Raw genomic sequence first — 6,898 nt, 5'->3', positions numbered from 1 at the left:
ACTAACACACACATACACAAACGCGCGCGCACATACACACACACGCGCGCACACACATACATGTAGTTACGTAAGTACAATAATCCTGAAAGCGACGTTTAACACCACTGCAACCGCCCAACCTTATTTAATTCATTTAAAAGTAGAATAGTATCCTCGTCTAGTTTAGTAGGAGTAAGTCCATGAACGCGTCCTGGAATAGCACGTGAATTTATGTATACGTAGTGAATGACATTCCAAGATTAACGCAAGGTGGTTAAGTTTAAAAGGGTAACCTTACTGGCCTATACCACCTGCTTTATCTGCTGGCGTTAATCAACGTGATCTACTGTCCTTCAACCTTCCCGTCATATGGTAGATTCTCAGTAAATCCAAACAGGCAGCCCATTCCATTTTTATGGGCTGACTATACGAGGAACGATGTCGTGATAGTACGACTATCGGCTTTAACAGAGCGCACGCTAGTCCCGTATCGTGACCGTCGAATTTATCTATTTTATGGAAAAAAACAATCTAGAAACGTATACAAAAGCAAGTCTAGCCAGCCCTAGCTAGCTCTATTCCACAGTCTATGAAATCAGCAGAGGACAATCAGTCGAGAAGAGTATTGTGTAATATAAGTTTGTATAGACTAAATGTTAGTCTAAGCGCACGCTTTAGTTTACTGTTATATATGACTGACAGCTGTATTTCAAGGTCAGGGTCACACAGTGGCTTTGTCATGAGGACTCGGTTGAAGATTTGTTTGGCCAATTAGCTTCATAAAAGGTTAAACCAGAAGGGTATTCGCAAAATGTGAATGAACACAAATCAGAACTGACAAATTAATATTAAAATTGTAATGGTGGAGATTAGTTCACATCCACGACGACGCCTGTGAATCATGTCCAGTAACACACACGGTATGCTCGTTTATTTGTTTGTTGTTTAACGCCTCACTCAGCAATATTCCACGTATATGACGGCAGTCTGTAATCCGGTGATTGACATCATGAGCAACGATCCACGCAATGAGATACGATGACACGCATCGACCAAGTCAACGAACAAACCACCAGATCCCGTTAGTCGCCTCTTACGACAAGCAGAGTCGCCTTCAACGGCAAGCATGGGCTGCTGAAGACCTATTCTACCCCGGATCTTCACGCGGGTCCACACAATATGCAATGGAGGGTACTTACACATTATTGCCTAGTAGTGGACCAGGCGATCTGCCGCTCAACCGCCCACACATTGAGGGGGCAGTAAAATATCCTGTTTGTAACACGAACAGCAGTCAAGTCATCTGACTGACACTGGTTTTACGTCCATCGTGTTCATGTGGAGCTAGGCGATGTGAGGTGAGGTAAGGTGAAATGGGGTTTAACGTCGCGTCTAAGATTATTGCACTTACATGGCGACGTGCATGCACATGTATGTGTGTGTGTGTGTGGCTGCTTGTACTAGTCCGAACTGATGCCGATTTATAGTGCTAGCACACTGAGATACCATGCCGCAGGTTAATATAAATAACCCACTCAGACACAGTATACTGACTCCGAGCCGACCAGTCCTTGTTTTAGCCCCTTGCTGCCGAGCGCCTGACAGGGTAACAACAAGTACCATATTTTAACGTCTTTTGGTATGACGCGGCTGGGGATCGAACCCCGGACCTTCCGCGGACGCTCTACCATTAGACCTTCCGCGGACCATTAGACCTTCCGCGGACGCTCTACCATTAGACCACGGAGGCGGTCAGCTAGGCTATGTGTTGATCAGGCCGCAGGCACTGTCACTCGGTTGGGCTTTTATACAGTGTTCTGTAACAGTGTGTATGTTAACTGGGAAAGAGTTTTAAGGAAGTAATCTTACACTGAGTCTTTTATTGTAATGCCAGCCATGTTGGTGGTACATGAGCTGTACATTTATTATACCTTTCTGTTATATTTTTACATGATTTTTGTATTTTTTATATATTTTTTATTTATGTATTAAAACTGCCAATGTATACATGTAATCATCAGGAGCGGTAGTAATATAAACATTGTTGTTGTTTACCAATACCAATTTCATTCTAAGAGGCGACGAACGGGATCGGGTGGTCAGGCTCGCTGATTTGGTTGATGCATGTCATCGTATCCCAATTGCGCGGATCGATGCTCATGATGTCAATCACTGGACTGCTGTCATATAGCTGGAATATTGCTGAGTTTGGCGTTAAAAAACAAACAAAACAAACCTATTTCATCCTACATTCATGTGATGAAATAAATGTTTAATAAATATGTTTAAACCACTGTCACATCTCCTGCATCCAGGCCGTTATTGTTGGGATCGTGTGTTTATAAAAGTACATCAGCTCCTTATCCATGAGTCACTATTCTGGACATTAGGACCCGGACAATACCACGAGAGTATGGAATACTACAAGGGACATTGTCGCGTTGTCGCATTGTCGCCCTTCGAAAAACAAGCAAAAAGTGTCAAAATTAGCCAAAGCGCGACATTGCGACAATTCGACAACGCGACATTTTGGCCATTTGTCGCATTGTCGCGTTGTCGAACTGTCGCGCTTTGAGTAATCTTTTTCATTTTACCAAAGCGCGACAATGCGACAACGCGACAATGTCCCTTGTAGTATTCTATACTAGAGTAATCTGGTTTCACCGAATATGAGAATTCATGTTGATTTGAAGCCACTGCACCATGGGTCTCCTGTATGTATTGGTGTAGAATACATTGCCGAAAGAAAGTATTCACCATGTTTGATGATGGGGAAACATACAAGACGGTTCGCCCCAATTATGTTTCTAGGTTTGTCAGCACCATACCCGTGCTCGTCGGTTTCACCGAAGTGGTAAACGTCTGAGACCTGCATCACTTCGGGCTTTCCTCCAACATTAAGCTGTCACGCCGCGATATGACTGGAATACTGTTAAAAGCGGCGTTAAACCTAACTCACTCACTCACTCACTCACAAACAAGAAATGGTTATTCGATGGTGATGTATTTGATGTGGATTTCATAGTTGCGTTTTGGGCCGCCACCATGGTCAGTGGTAGAGTGTCTGCCCGGAGAGCCGAATGTCCGGGGTTCGATCCCCGGCCGCGTCACACCAAAAGAGACGTTAAGAGATGTTACTTGTTGTTATTCTGCCTGGCTAAAACAAGAACTGGTCGGCTCGGAGTCGGCAGGTGAGGTGAAATGGGGTTTAACGTCGCGTCTAAGATTATTGCACTTATATAGCGACGTTCATGCACGTGTGTGTGTGTGGCTGCTTGTACTAGTCCGGACCGATGCCGATTTATAGTGCTAGCTCACTGAGATACCATGTCGCAGTTTAACATGAATACCCCACTCAGACACAGTATACTGTCTCCGAGCCGACCAGTCCTTGTTTTAGCCCCTTAATGCCGAGCACCAGACAGGGTAACAACAAGTACCATCTTTTAACGTCTTTTGGTATGACGCGGTCGGGGATCGAACCCCGGACCTTCCGCTCTCCGGGCGGACGCTCTACCACTGGACCACGGAGGCGGTCTCGGAGTCAGTATACTGTGTCTGAGTTTGGTATTCATCTTAAACAGCGACATGGTATCTCAGTGTGCTAGCACTATAAAATCGGCATTAGTCCGTATTAGCACAAGCAACAACAACAACACACACACACACGCACGCACGCACGCACGCACGCACGCGCGCGCGTGCATGCACGTCGCTATATAAATGTAATAATTTTGGACGCGACGTTAAACCCCATTTCACCTCACCTCACCTTTCCAACTTTAAGTAAGTGGTGTTTCGGCGAGTGTTTTCAGCCCACTAGCGTTTTGATAAGGGTCGCAATGTGTTGGTCAAATCCAATTTTCAAGCGAATACCTTGTTTTACCCTGCAGTTTATTTCCGATTATTTTAACATGGTGTTAATCAAAATCGTTCTGTTTGGACATAGAAGTGGTAGTAGTGTACACCGAATGGAGCTTCTGTATATTGCTGGTCTGTTTACACTTTGAAATGTGAAGCCGCCATCTGAGCTCACCATCTGTGCAGGATGTGGGCACGGCATCAGCAACAACACACAGCCTCAGTACACTGCATCAACCATGTCGCTGCGAGATACCGGTGCCAACACTGTGATCTCGGGCTATTGTTATGTTATATAACCATGTTTATGTAGTTAGATACGTGGATACAGAGAGTAAACAGCGGGTATCTACGCAGTTCTGGTGGAGAGCAGAGAACAGTTAGTACACAGACACTAAAGACATGGTACCCCCCCACCCCCACCCCCCACCCACCCCACACACAGTGTTCCTAGCGCCGTGTTGACCCCGAACCTACCACGTGCCTCCTAACCCTTCCCAGCCCACCACGTGCTACTAAACGTCCCATAAACACTTCGTATAAAGTACTTGTGCAATAGCAAGGCCACGACAAATGACGATTTGTTTATAAATGATTTCCCATGGTCAGCATACGTTTTTTAAACTGTTTTTCGGGGCGGTCGGGTAGCCTTGTAGTTAAAGCGTTCGCTCGTCACGCTGAAGACCCGGGTTCTATTCCTGACATGGGTACAATGTTTGAGGCCCATTTCTGGTCGCCCCCGCCGTGATATTAGTGGATATTAATAAAAGCGGCGTAAATCCATACTTGCTTACTCACTCACACACTCAAATGAACTGGTTTTTTTTACATAAGTGTTTTCGTAGTATATAAAGAACTGTATTTTTCTGTTACGTAACGTCAGTGATACGACACAGTAGTCCGCAGAGTGACCTCCCCATTGGCCTACTTCCGGTTTGGCATATGGCTTTTAGGGGGATGAGAGCGGGATTATTAGATTTGGATTAGAGTATTTTTGTTATTTATCCCTTGTCCATTTATCCACGAAAACCCATGTGCCCTATTCTGTTTGAATGAACTCAATAACAGGTGATAGTGATAACATCTTTATTTGGTAGGCAGGGCAGAACATGAGTGAGTGAGTGAGTTTGATTTTACGCCGCTTTTAGCAATATTCCAGCAATCAGGACTTGGGGCACAGGAACATGACCTATTGTTCAGTTGCATAGAATTTGTCAAAACACAACTGTTCAATCACAACATTTTTCTTGCCTAGTTGCAAAAATCTGCTCTAAACATGATTTCGTTGACTCGAACCACGGTTTCATTTTCACGTGGGTGGTCGTAGATCATGGGGATTAATTAAGGACAGGCCATATGAGAAATGAATCTTTTTTTCTCTTGGCCAACTGACCCATATTGGACTACTGGACTACTGACCTCATACAGTACATTTAGTCATGGCTGAGTACCATGGAGTCACGCGGGGTTCTCTGCCGTGTATTTAAGACTATTCATTGGTACCGTTATGAATTTCCAGGAAGAAATGGCTGCAAAGAAATAAGCAGACCTTTAATTCTAGATGTATAATAATCTGATAAAGTCTTTGAAATGCATATAGAAGTGATACACAGAAGGAAGCGCATTTTATGGACGTCAACTTCTTTATTACAATAAACTACGGTTATAACGAACACGCTTATAACGAACTGACGGATATAACGAACTTACTTTTTTGGTCCCGAATATTTGCTGTAGTTATTCTGTATATATGCTTATAACGAACTACGGTTATAACGAACTAAAATTAGTAGTCCCCTTGAGTTCGTTATAACCGTACTTTACTGTATGTGGAGAACAACGTTTCGGAGTATTTACTTGGATTTACCTGATGAAGGAGTAAGTATGGACTCCGAAACGTCGTGCTCCTCATGATATAGAGGTTGACATTCATAAGTTCCCTTCCCTAATATTCTGATAATTTTATATTTATGTTTACCTTGTTCATGTCATTTAACTAAGCTTATGGCATAAAAAGACGTGTCATAGCCCTCTCTTTTACATAGGTTTGCCATTAAGATATTGCCACTTTCCATTAATGGCACAGTTGCGACGAGGTGGCATTGGACCAATACAGTCTCATTACTAGCTGTTGTGACGGTTAAACCTGTACCGGTAATCATGTATTGACACACTGACAAGCCACCATTGATTCGTTAATGGTTAACTATACAAGTTCTGGGCCTGTACAACTGACCCAGTATCAACACCTTCGCATGATTTAATTTCTTTTACACCGATATACGTTCAATACCTTGTTTACTTACTCCTGCCAGGGGGCACGGGTGGCCCAGTCGTCTAAGGCGCCGCGATTCGCTGTGCAGAGTTGCGTCCCTTGGGCACGCCAGAAACCTATGATTGTGGGTTCGAATCCCTGTTCGCCCCGATTATGTTTCTAAGTTTGTCAGCACCATACCCGTGCTCGTGGGTTTTACCGAAGTGGTAAACATATGAGACCTGTATCACTTGGGGCTTTCCTCCCACATTAAGCTGGATTAACCGTGATGTAACTGGAATACTGTTAAAAGGGCGTTAAACCCAACTAACTCACTCACTCACTCACTACTCCTGCCGTCACTGCTATTATATACCGCAGTATTAACCCAATCCAATGTATTGGAATGGCGAAAATAAGTAAATGGCCTTGACTCAGTTTATTAAGTGGTGGGTTCCTGAAGGGGAACAGTCCTCATCTGCTGGTCACTTCACAGGAGGCGAATGAAACTCGACTGCCTCTTTATCCCTGCTGAGTTCTTATTGCCCAGGTTTGTTGGTTTGATTCATCATCGCCCGACCAACTATTTGCCAACATCTTCTTCAAAAGAAACATTTACCGCCGACTGAAAATCGACGGTTAATTTGCTGTAAAAATGTTTAGGGGAACGTCCCTTTCTAACGTTGACGTCACGTCCTGCGCTGCTTGATAAGTGTTAATGGAATCAGTTCGAGGGGGTACATGGGATTCCTGTGTATTTCTCGGACCTATCCCTCGATCAAACGGAACAAGTGACCCAAT

This window comes from Haliotis rufescens, unplaced genomic scaffold, assembly GCF_023055435.1.
Source record: "Haliotis rufescens isolate VD_foot unplaced genomic scaffold, xgHalRufe1.0.p SCAF_5, whole genome shotgun sequence".
NCBI classification, from domain to species: Eukaryota; Metazoa; Mollusca; class Gastropoda; order Lepetellida; family Haliotidae; genus Haliotis; species Haliotis rufescens.
Note: the sequence above shows the minus strand (reverse complement) of the source record.